The sequence below is a fragment of the Argiope bruennichi genome, chromosome 10 (genome assembly GCF_947563725.1).
Source record: "Argiope bruennichi chromosome 10, qqArgBrue1.1, whole genome shotgun sequence".
NCBI classification, from domain to species: Eukaryota; Metazoa; Arthropoda; class Arachnida; order Araneae; family Araneidae; genus Argiope; species Argiope bruennichi.
In genome coordinates, this window is record NC_079160.1 from 61,030,357 (window position 1) to 61,044,030 (window position 13,674).

At 28.5% G+C, this 13,674-nt stretch overlaps 1 protein-coding gene across 2 annotated transcripts in view; it reads right to left on the minus strand.

The window, feature by feature from the left end:
* Nucleotides 1–13,674, minus strand: part of LOC129989189 (condensin-2 complex subunit H2-like) — a 66,725-nt gene that overhangs the window by 51,632 nt on the left and 1,419 nt on the right. Inside the window, exon 1 of one of the 2 annotated variants that reach the window (XM_056097569.1) lies at nucleotides 7,107–7,218. The exons of the other annotated variant lie outside the window; for it this stretch is intronic. The gene's annotated coding sequence lies outside the window, so the exon portion shown is untranslated. Of the gene's footprint in view, nucleotides 1–7,106; nucleotides 7,219–13,674 lie in introns of those variants that run through there. 2 annotated transcript variants of the gene reach the window in all.

Genomic DNA, 13,674 nt, shown 5'->3' on the forward strand with positions numbered 1-13,674 from the left:
ATGAATTATGAATTATTACACTGAGTAGTATCTAGCTTTCCCCATAAACTAACGAGATATTACTTCAATGCCGTTTTCATTTGTTTTGGAAATGAAAAAAAAAAAAAAAAATAGAATCATAAAAATGAAATGTTATATAAAGTCAAGAATTATTTTTACAAATTTTATTAAATTAACTGGAGATATTAATTTCTTAAGGCAACTTAAACATTTCATGCTATAAATAAAAACTTTTCTGCATAGAAATATTGTTGGTTGGGGTAAGGGTATATAAAAGTAAAAAGCACTCAAAAATTAGAAGATGAATCTAGGGGTACGGGATTAAACCAGTGGGATTAATCTCCCCAAATCTTTTTCACATACACTCTAATACAGGTGATGAACGCCTTGTATAGAAATGACGTACAATAACTACATAATATTACCCTTTGGCATGAAGTTAGCATTTTTACTGAATTTATCGTGGCATCCTTGGCGGGTTATTGGAGATTAATCCTTGGCATGCCGTTAATAGTAACCGAAAATCGAATTTGTGCTTTAGACACGTTTTTCTCAACTGATTAAAACAAAAACATGACACAGAACTACACTTACACAAAACTACACCTACTGTAGCGAATTGTTATGAGCGAGGATAGAACTTGGTACCTTGTGGTTCGCAGCCGAGTAACAAGACCACAAGACAAAAGTAATACTCGTGTCCCGTAGCTGTTATCTGGCTCATAAGCTTTTCACCACAGTACTCTCCCACCAGTGAGTAGGAGGTGAGACGAACAATATGGCTGTTGAGTGGTGATGTATGCAGCTGTTGAGTCTAATACGCCTGTACCCATTTGAGCAGCGCCAAGCGTTATGGCGAGCGTATGTGGGTGAGTGGTTGCTGTTGCGTCAAGTGAGTCTGACGACTTTGGTTGTGGGTAGATGGCGCCACAACAGTTGTATGGAGGTTGAAGGTTCATCGTCCGAGGTCATCAATGTAGCGGATTGGTATGTGCGAGGATGGAACCTGGGACCTTCGTAGCCGAGTAACAAGACCACAAGACAAAAGCAATTGCACGTGTTTCGTAGCTGTTATCTGGCTTATAAGCTTTTCACCACACCTACACTTACACTACTACTACTACACTACACTAGTCACAAAATCTCATCCCAATTTTGAAATATTTAAACGATTGTATCCTTGAGTTATCACATTTACATGTTTCTGAAGACCAACAGACGGTCAACCCTTGGTTGGATTTGATTCAAAATTTAATAGGTGTCAACACTATAGATGTGTACTCTGGATACCGAATTTTATCTATGTAGCTTTCTTTGTGTTTTTCGGACTCGCGGAGATTTAAAACGTGGAGACTCGTCAAAATCTCGAGTTCGAATTTTTTGATGATTAGAATATTTTCTCTATACTTAATATACGAGAAAGTAAAAAGGTTAAAAACCGACGATCTAGGGAAAACTAAAACACTTTCCACCATTCCAACCATTAATCGGTCTTAGAATATGTCCTCGATGAAAACTATACTACTATTATAAATGTGAAAGTTTAGATGGATGTTTGTTAGTCAATCACGCCAGAATGGCTGAACGGAATTAGATGAAATTTAGCACAGAGATAGATTAAAGTCTGGAATAGGACATAGGCTACTATTTATTTCGGCTAATTGTGTGGTTAATTTTTTATTAATTAAAAACTAACTTTCGCACCAAAAATCTTCATTTCCCCATCGCCAAATGAGTAAGGCTCCAGTTGTTCCCCCCCCCACGCTAACGGGGCTAGGCTTAACATGTTTTCGACCGATTATTTCAAATGATTTTGTTTATTTTCTTAGTGTTTGATGCATTTAAAATTAAACATTGTAAATTAATCGATATTTCTGATTTATTCTGAAGTACTTTTAAATTAAAATAAAACAGAATAAAGGAAATTAAAAATTTCTAATCTGCATTGCGTTGCCCAAACTGGTGTAGAAAAAGCACGCATGTGCAGTGTTTTCTTATTGTTGACAACTGTATTTTCATTTTAATTAAAAGTTTAAAAAATTATGTGTATTATACTGTTGTAGCTATCTCAATCTTGATCGATAAATAAAATAGACTTGACTTGATTTTAAAGAAATACGGCCTTATTTGCTGTTTTGTTTTATTTCAGGCACATAATGTAAATAAATTATTTTTAGTTTAGTCGTGCTTTTGTAATTAAATTGTATTTATATTAGTTATATATTTTTCGTATATGCTTATAGTTTTAAGTAGATCGTTTTTTAGATAAGTTTTAATTTTTTTATTTTATAATTTTTCGAAATGGCCATTAAAACGCAAATCTAATCTTTCGAAGAGGAGTAATAAAGCTCGGACTATGAAAGTAACTAGAAGTTGCAGTTTTAGTGAGCACTTGCGGACAATTAAACCCCCTCCAGCTGTGGGATAAATACAAGGACGCTTTATCAGAAGATATTGTACATAGGCTTTATGGCACTCACAATGACCTAATCATTAATGGAAATTTGGTATTGATTGGGGATAAAATGATTTCCGTACCTGGAAAATGTCTCGATGATTTTGGTCTACCCACACCGTAGCGAAGAGGGGAATTATCAAGCGAAGTTGTGGAGGAGCTAAATTACGACACCGCGGTTTTAGAAGAGCAGGCCAATGAAATGAACTGACTGAAAATTCAATTTGTTTTTGTTTTTGCGTGCTCTTGTAGTACATAAAATATCGAAACAAAAGAGGCAACTGAAATATTTATTAATAATGAGCGATATGAAATAAATTTACTACAAAGATTGGTAAATTTTTAAGGAAATTGAGTAATATTATAAATATATTTTTTATAATTCTTTCTTGTAGTATTTGAAAGAGGCAGGAATTTCTTCGAATGAAGTTGTTAGCGTTATCGCAATGAATTTCATTTTGTTCTTCACTAATTTAGGTACTGTTCGTCAGGATTCTACTGAAATTCTTTGCAGAGAAAATTATTTTATTTTAAATGGATGTTAAGTAAAAACATGTTTCTATCTATAAACTCTGTGGCCTTGTGCTTTGATTTCAAAAGCCATTCTTCATAAATAACTACTTCAGTAACTCAAGAAGAAAAAAATACCGATCTTAACTAGCATTCTTTAAAGTGCATTTTACATAATAGAAAAATAAAATTGCAAAGTTTGCACGCACGCACGCACGCACACACACACACACACACACACACACACACACACACACACACACACACACACACACACACACACACACACTCACACACACTGTTGTAGTTAATCGGTGGTTTTTAAGGCCAAATATGGGAAATTTGGCCGATTTCGAGTTTCTAGGTTCTATTTTTTTTCTGGCTTTATTTTCGTTTGTGATTTTTAGAAGAGTCTTTAAAGAATCGACGCTTATTGTCTTTAATATAAGCTTCAAATGTTAAACAGTTTGTAGTTAATCATTACTCAAATACAGAATGGCTACTATTCTACTTTCCTAATTGAAATCCGCAATATATCTGCTATTTTTTGTCGTTATTCTTTAAAAAGTTATGCGCTAATTTACCATTATGATCTAACTATTCTACACGAAAACATGATATTTAGAACTTTTTTCTTGAAACAAAAGCACATGAATGCAAATAAAATTTGAAGAAATCAAAAAAGAATATATTATTTTAAAATTACAATTAAAATGCTAAGAAAATAACAATTAAGTCCCACAATAAGTATTTAAAAAACTGATTAATAAATCGTTGCTTAGTAAATTTTACCATCTTTTTTAAGAAAATGTATCATAATGTTAAAATACTGCTTAGCATTCTTTATGTTTAATATTATAAATAATGTTGAAAAGATTTTTAATATTATAAATTTGTTATGTTATACATAAATAAGAGACAGTTTTTCTTGCGGATAGCGCCCCAGAGCACATTAACATTAAGATATTCAAGGACAAATGTTTTTATGTAAAAATTAATTAGTATTTTTATTAATATGATATTGTCAATAAGTTGGCATTCTATCTGTAAATTGCGTAATAGATAATCTAAAAATCGTTCAAAATGTTCCGCATATCACTGAATATCTAGCAACCAAAATTGGTACTTAGTTATTTCTTGGGTAAAAGGTGATAAAAAAGAAAGAGCATTTTTATAATTTTAACAAGATTTCAAACTGAAAATTAATAAAAAAGTTAACATTTTACACTTAATATCTTCAGACATATCATGGACAAAAATTATTTTTACACTATTTTAAAATTCAAAGTATACGCTGTGAAGCCAAATTTATTTTAGTACAATTTTTTCTATAGCTTCTAGCAATTTTTTTTTAGTTTTGCGTTTATTTTATATTGCTTTTTATTGTTTTAATTACTGGAATTATATTAAAAAAAAGCGCGATGATAATAAATAAATTTTTTTATGTGTTCGTTATCACAGTTAAAGAAATTAAAAATAAAACGAAGAGACACGAATCAAGCCTAAAACATTAACCTGCTACATTTTAGACTAGAAGCTCTAAATATCCATTTAATTTTTCATTTCTTTTTTTTATATAAATATATTAGCAGGTTTGCATTGAAAAAATTGAAATTCTGAATTTTTCTTCACCAAATTTAAATATATTTTTCTTTTTTACAAAAAGTAAATTTAATTTTGAGAAAAATTAAACGGTTTTACAAACGCTACTGTCACTGAAGCGTTAAAAATCCATACAAGAATATTTAAATGTTTCGATCTATGATATGAAAAGTCTGAACAAAATAAGCACAATTAAAGAACATCTTTCCCGATAAAGATTTGGTGATCAAAATGATGAGTAAGGAGGTATAAGTGGTATCTTATTTCATGCAATAAACCGTTAGAGATTGCAGATAAGAAACCTTGTTTACACAGTTGGCTTCACAGAGATAAATTCAGAATCTTAGAACCAGATGTAAATATTCACTCTAGTTCGAAGTTAAACAAGCTTATTATAGATTATCACCAATGGCAGCAGCATAATATTTCTAAGCAAATGCATTCATAACAATTTATGATCCACAGAGCTATTCAGTTGGGAAAAATGAACGTAGAAAAAATAATTTTTTTTCATTCCATTGAAAACTGAAAGCGCTTACTTTTATAAGCAGAATATGATGAATTAAATAACAAAAAATTACAATTTTTAAACGAACGAGATCAATGCCTTTTAAATTGAAGGCATGAATTTAGTAAATATATATGGAATTCCAAGAATACGTAATAAAACGAGAGGAAAAATATGTTTTTAATGCAGTTGTAAAAATAAAAACCTTCATTTTCTAACCCTTCAAAAATAAAATCATTACGGTTACTGCTTTATAAAAAATCGTTTGCATGACGCTCTTATTATTCAAAACATGGTTCGCCAGAGAAAAGTGCCGATTAATTACCGTGTTATTACCAGTTAAATCTTAAAACATTTTATACTTATCCTTTTTATTGTCTTGTATCTGTTCTGTACATGTATATAAATCAATCTTAATGGAATCAAGTCCCATAATTAAAATCGTAACTTTCAAAATAATCTATCTTTTAACTTTAAAAACAATGTAAATTCACTCTCTTATTTCTCATTGAATAAATAAATTTTAAAAAGACTAATTATTCCTTAGCTTGCAACAATTGAAGAAATTTGTATATTGATTTATCAGTTTCAAATGAATTGGACTTCAGTTCAACAGTGAAATCTATTGTTAACAGTTATGCAAAAAAAAAAAAAAAAAAAAAAATTTAGAAATATTAAACTTCATAAAAAATTTGTTCGATAATTAAATTAGTATTATTAAGAAGACAAGTTTCGAATTTTATATGGAGTAAAAATCAATTTTGTGCAGTAGTAATTTCGTGAGTTATCGCAAAAAACTCACACATACACACGCACACACACCTTTATTATTCGTTGAGATTTTTAATATCAGATAATTTTAAATCTGAAATCTAACATTTGCCGAGCGATATTCAATTTTTAAGTAACTTTTTTATGACAATTCACTGCTGTGATTTGTTAATGAAAATAATTCATAGGAATAACATTGTCTTTTATGAGTAAATGTGTAAATTGAAAGTAATTATTTTTGCGAATATTGTTTTCCATCCATAATAATCAAGAAACAAATAAAAATTCTAATTTTATTCGATTAAGAAAAATAAATTTATGTCTTTATTCTTTGCTGTAGTACGATGTAAAAAAGAAAATTGATTTTATTTTATAATATTAAGAAAAAATCCCTTTCTTTTGTGGTTGAATACTATTTAAAACTGAATTGAACTGTTATTTATACTATCATCAAAAGATATCAATTCAGATAAATCCATTCGCAATATTTTTGCAATAAAAGTGGGTAAATATCAAATTTAAAAAAATCTAGGATCGAAATATTGGCCAAAAGTAAGAAAACAGTCTCTGTGTGTCATAATATCCTACAGTTCATGCATTTTTTTTTCTATAACTGAATTTTATTCACTGAATTCAAAACAAAATTAATTATTGCAAGGAGATCAATGTTTAATTTCACTGAGTTAAAAAAAAAATCTGTTAAAATTTTTTCGTATCCAATTACATGATTATTTCTATATAATTTATAACTGTTTCTTATTTCCAGATTTTAGAGTATTATGATAAAAAAATGCAATAAAATGCTTCATAATAAATTTCGTAGAAAAACGAATCAGTTTATCATGAAGTTATGATTAAATAATGTCTGTTTTTCGTTATTTTACGTATAATTCTATAAATTATTTAGAGGTACTATTTTTCAAATTAAAATTTAAAAAAAATACTAATTTAATAATTTTAATAATTTAATAAAAATAATTTCTAAGATTTCTTTCTAGCCATTATAATAAATTCAAAAAAGGAAACATAATATTTCACTCATAACATTTGTTCCTAAAGGGAAAAACGTAAAAATCATGAAAAGTTAAATGTTAATCGAAATAATTTTAAAAATATGATTGAAAACATTTATAATAAAAAATAAACCTTAACTTCAAAATAAGTAAAATAATGAAATCGGAAATTTAAAAGAAAATTCTCAAAATTAAAAGCTTACATGTAAAGGTTTTAAAAGAATTTAAAAAAGTGAAATAAATCTACCAAACAGGAGGTCAAAGAATTTGCTGTCGACGATACAGCTCTCATAGACGATCTCTTACTGAATTCGAGAACAGCAGAAGTTACCAGAATTCCTACTACAGTCAAACAAAATTAACTCCCAACTTCCCTCTTCTTAGAAACAAGTTCATTATCTCCGATTCCTCGCGTTTTTTTTTTATTTATTTTTTTTTTTTTATTTTTTATTTTATACTCTCCTGCGATTGCATGAACCGATGGATGACCTCAATAATAAAAATCAGTTCATTTTGCTGTAGATTTCAAAATTTGTTGTAGCTCAGCAAGTATAGCAATAAAATTATATATCGAATTAATTAACTGAACGTCGAAATTAAAATTTCGATAACACGCAAACGAATTTGAATTTGAAATGCAGATTACTATGTGAGTGGAAAATGATGTAGTTTGTAAAGTATCAGAAAATTTAATCAAAAAATAAAATATCAAGGAAGTAAGTTATAAAAAATAGTAAAACGAACGCAGAAATAGAAAGTTAAAGATTTAAAATCAATATATTTTATAATTACTCACTGAACTTCAAAATGATTAATCCAATTTAATCGCCAAATTATTCGCCAAGCATCACAAGATAGATTCAATAAAAATGCTAAATTCGCTTCAAAGTTAATATTTCGTTAACTATTGAACGCCAATGTCAGTAAGACGTTTTCTGACATGACAAGTGTATCAGAAAGAGTATGTTAGAAAATCGTGAGGAGACCGCTTCCTCTGGTTTTCCCACAATTATTTTTAATATATAGATGCCAAGACTTCAAATTTTGCTGAAAATACACATAAAAAGGCATACCTTAAAAAATAAACTAACCATTAATTTTTTTTGTTTGTGCATCTCAAAATGCAATCAATAGCAAGTTAGAGAATATTGTCTTTTTGCAAAAAATTACGGTAATTAATGGCAGCGTATTTCCAAGTCGCAGTAATGATTTTTGACACCATTTCAAAAATTCTGAGAACTATCATGAAGTAAAAATTCGACGTCATTTCTAGTAATTCATACATACATTCATATTTCAAAACAATTTCATTAGTGAAGAAAAGAGAATAATCTAGGGAAAAACTATGAAATATTTGAGTATTGAGCAACATTTTTAATGATTCTGTAATATTCCTATATTCAAACAATTTCATTCACCAAAAAAAAGAAAGAAAAAAAAAAGAATGGAATATTGAAAATAATTACTCACTACATCCTTTTAATATACTACTCAGCATTTTATTTACTTAACTTTACTCAGAATTTAAGTTGTTTAAGAAGGAAAACAATTCTGGGAATTGCTATATTTACATTTTCTTTCTCAGCTAATAATGAAACTTCGGTTTGATCAAGATAATAGCTTTTCACTTTATCCTCCATAACTCCATAAGAACTTAAAATGTCTGTTAAAGTGTCCATATTAACAGATATTAAAGAGAAATTAAAACTAGGATGATAAAGGTTCGTGGTAAGTAAGGAATTTCGGTAAGATATCACGAATGGAAGATTTAATAAATTTTTTTTTCGTAAAATCTTGACCAATGAAATTTCATAGAAATTTTTGATATCAAAATTTTTTGTTCACAAAATATTAATAATATTTTAGGTCCGCACAGTACACAGACTATCCATTAGAAAAATTATAAAGATATGAAAAAAATGATGAAGATCAAAGATGTTTTTTATCATAATATTACCCAAATAATTAAATGAAATTTTAAAAATAAGTCCATGAAAGAAAATAGAGTTAACTATTTTTGTCAAAAATGTGTAATTTATTTGACGTGGTATAGAAAAAGTATAATAACCATCAAAAAATTCGAACACGAGATTTTGACAAATCTCTGCGTTTTAGATAATCCCAAATTCGAAAAACACATTTTTTTGAAAATGTCCGTCTGTCTGTGATAAAGATAACTCAGAAAACGCTTTGAGATAGATGGATGAAATTTGGTATGTGGTCTTAATATCGAATTTGTAGATTTCTATCAAATTTTAAGCAAAATCCGTACGGGGGAAATCCGTCTGTCTGGCTCTTCGAATATAAGTTAATGCGTTAACTACAAAACGCGGAGAGCTAGATGAACGATATTCTGTTCATAGATTTAACATCTATAGTGCTGATATCTATAAAAGTTTAAGCCAATTCAACCAAGGGTTGATTGTGTATCAGTCTGTATTTTAGAAACATTTAACCACGATAACTCAAAAACGAAATTATTTAAATACATCAAATTTGGTATGGGATTTTGTGACTATAACGTAGTTTTGGGTCCAATTTTTGTTTCAATCAGATGGAAAACCCCATTTAAAATACAAATTCGATTTTCGGATACTATTAACTGCACGCCAGGGATTGATCTCGAAATAACTCGCCAAGGATAACACGATAGATTCAGTAAAAATACTAAATTCACGTCAAATATTAATATTTCGTAACTTTTGTACGGCAGTGCTATGCATGGCATGCTCTAGGACAACACCTTTATTAAAGAGTATCCGAGAAAATTTAAAGGAGACCATTCTCGCAGGTTTTAGTTTAAATACACCAACCCATTCTCTAGCATCAATATTTCCAATTCATGTCTAAAAACACTAAACACTTGAAGGTCGTTTTTTATTTATTCTAACAGCTTTTCATCATTTAAAATTATACTTAACAAATTATCAATCAATTTCATCAAAACATTGAAAAGTTGTTGCTTCATCATGTAACATGTTCAAACTAAAGATATTCCTTAGACGTCATTTCTTTTCTTAACACGTAATCGGTTCCTTTAATGCATGCCTTCGTAAAAACGTATTTAATTTCTTGAACCAATATATTGTGCCTTGTAATAATAGATACAGGTGTCCCTGCATTTAAGAGTTAAACTTAGAGGTACGTAAAACACATAAAAAGAAACAATTTTTGTATAGTAATATGATGTCGGAAATGAAAAGTGTATGGAGTAAAACATGAAATACTGAATACAGAGCGGCCCACATCAGATTTCTTGACAGGAAATGCTAGGAAATGACAGTTTCTAGGCGGAGTAAAAGCGGAAAGGAAAGCTTTTGTGATTCGATTTATCCTATTGGGAAAGCATTTATGGTACAACTTAATGCCTCTCTTCTGTTATAATTCGTAGGTAGTCCCGTACATAAAGTAGATAAATCTTTCACTCAGAATTCTATTATGTAAAAATATTCTTTAACAGCAAAGAATCATTTGAATAATGCGTAATGCCGTATAAACTCAATAAAATTGCTTTGCAGACGATTTGATAATACAAAGTTAATAAAACTCCTTAATTATTCAATATTTTTCTTCCTAAAAATTTATCTTTATTTAAGCTATGTTATTAAACTTGTATATCGTCTGCTCTAAAAATATTACATTTCATAAAGGTTTATTTTTATTTCCTCAGTGTTTCTTTTTTCCCCCTAGCTATACTTTTCATCTACGACTCTTTATTGCAATATTTAAAAAAAGGCTTCTTTGTATGTATTTTAACTACCCTTAACGTTTAATTCATGAATTCAGGGAATTTAATAAAAATAAAATAACCTGAAATATGATTCTCAAAACTTCTAATATAAATCTTCAAGATTAAGTTAAATGTAGTATATGTTTCCAGATAGAATCGTTCAAAATTCGTTACAAAATCGCAAGGCTCATGTCAAGTTGACCAAACAATCGCCATCTTAAATAGCAAAAAAAAAAAAAAAAAAATATCGGCAACCTGGAAGGCAAAGGTTCTCTTCATCTAAGTTACTGTTTTCAGATACCTTTCAATTCTTGGACAAAAACAATGAAATATTAAACTTTGAAATAACTACAGATAATAAATTTATTGTTATCGCGCAATTCGGTATTTATTGCAAAATAAGGGATATTTAGGCAACGTATTACAAAAATAATAACCAAATATAAGTTTGTTACAAAGTTTATATTACAGAAAAGCTTTGAAGTTTTTAAGCAAATCAAAATCTTTGCATCATTTGGGAAAAACTAAAAATTTATCTTTGCATTAAAAAATAATTGAAGAATTTAATTATCATCCGCCATTCTTTTTTCAGTTAAATGCAGTAAATACCGTTTTTATGATATAAAGTACGAATTTATAGTTTGAATTTTCAATTATATTGTAGGAAAAAAATCGTCTGCTTTTCTTAATTAATGTTTGAATTAAGATCTTCTCTGTTGCGGTTTTGAGTATTTTAATTATTACTATTAATTGCAGTTCAAATTTTTTAAATCTTCAGTTTTAAAAAATAATATCTTGGTATTTATGTATTAACCGCATGTGTTAGCGAACATGGTCAATAAAACTTGCATGATATATTTGGATAGAAATCGCTCTTATGCGTTTAGTACAAGTACCCTTACTTGGGTAAAATCTGTAATGGTTGTCTTTTTTAATATAGTATACTCTCAGCAACGCGGCAGACATCTTCTTAAAGGACCGCCAAATTAACAAAAAGATCCGGATTAACGAATGCATTTAAAGAATGACATATTTATTACACAAAATATTCAAAAGTTCATAAAGAAAATTATTCTTTATGTAATGAACATTGCAAAATGTAATTCAAAATTTGAGCAGCAACCTATTTTTGCTTTTGTAAGATAACTCATATGCAATTAGTAAATTAGTTGATTATTATTATGGTCAGTTTTATGATTTTCTTTGTGTAGCAAAGCAAGAATTAAATCTTTCCAAAAGTATTTAGTCATATTTAAAGAAGCAGTCTATTAACACTTGAAATAAAACCTGACAAATTTTAAGTGAATCCCTAATGATTAATCAGACCTGTAATCAGTGACTGCATGTCAAAATTAGGGCTTGAAAATCCCTGCTTAGCCTCTAACTTCTGAGCCATTGTAGCTATCAAAGACTTTAAATACGAAAACTGCTCTTAATGAGAACGCTGATTCGGTTTATTTATTTATTTTTCTATTTTTAATATTAAGGAAGTTATAGCGAAATGAAAATTTCAACTCTCACCATTTCCATCCCCTTTGAGATAGATGGTCTATCTACAAACATTTCCTAGTTTTTTACATTTCTCCTAACATAATCCAAACCGGTTAAAATGCAAATAACTACTCTAGTTATCTAGTCAAGAAGATAACATGAGCAAATTATTATACGCGTGCCCATGGTTAACATGATAAGGGGGGAACATCTGCAGAAATTTTCCCAAAGTTGTGCCACGAGAACCATTACAATATATAATCTTCCTATAAATAACCCACTGAAATAAATAAATAAAAAAAATATAATAAAAAATAAAATAAAAATAATAAAAAATGAAATAACATATAAATAAATAAATAAATCCGTCTAGATTGCCACATTAGCGACGTTATCGACACTCGTTTGGCGGGAATACAAAAAGACGCCAAGAGGTGGGCTGTGCTAGGATCCACCCAAAAAAAGTTAAGTTTTGTTAAAGAAACTTTTAATTTCCGTTTTTTATTGTTGTAACTGAAACTGGCTAAATTTACTACATTTGGCAAGTTATCATTCGAAAAAAAATTCTTTGGCGATTTAAAAAAAAAATTTAAGTTTATCCAAATAAAGTTTTTAAAAAACGAGTGAAAAAAAATTGAAAAATTTAGAAAAAAAAAATCTATAAATTTCGGAAAGTAAGAAAAGGGGAATTACCGATAAATATTGAACACTATCATTTCCAATGTGATCCCCCCCCCCTGAAAAAAAATTCAATTCATACTATCTTTAAAGCATAAATTCTTTAACTGTCTACCGATCTAATAAAATAATATAAAAAAGTACACACCTTTTTTTACAGTCTAACAAGTCATTAATCCAATCGAATTGTCATGAAAAATATAAATATCTATGATATAAATACGAATAAATATTTTTATTGCTTTTACAGTTGTTGGATTGGCTATCTGAAACATGCCACTAGATTAGACAGACAGATATCATATTGTATGAGGACGGAGAGTAAGTTGAAAATTTGCAAAGTTGAAAAATCGGATTTTTGCATTTTAATAAATCGCTGTTAATCCGAGACAAAGAATTTAAATAAGTAAGTTTCAAATATTATTAAATGAATCGCGGAAAGCTAAGATAATTTAATTAGGCTAAAAATAAATAAAAAACAATAAATCAGAAAAATCTTAAATTCATTAATGCACATAATCAATAAAGTTCAAAATATTGAACATTCATTTTGTTAATTAAATTATTATTAATATAAGTTATTATGTTAATGTGAATTAAAATTGCAATCATTATTAAATTGTAAATATGTTACTAATACATCAATATATTTTCAATTTATTAATGTATTTATTATATACTTTTTACTAGGAAAACCTAAGAAAAATTTAAGATCAATATTGGCGGGTTTTTTTAGTGTTGGGAATTCAACTTTTAGGGAACAAAAATTGTTCGTCGGAAAATTTATCTTCTACGCAGAAAATGCGTTCTGCCATAATAATTGATTCAAAAACTTCATATTTCATTATTCGAGAAAAAAAAATGGATGAAAATTATTATATGGAAAACATATCAAATTTTTATTTTCGTTCTGCGG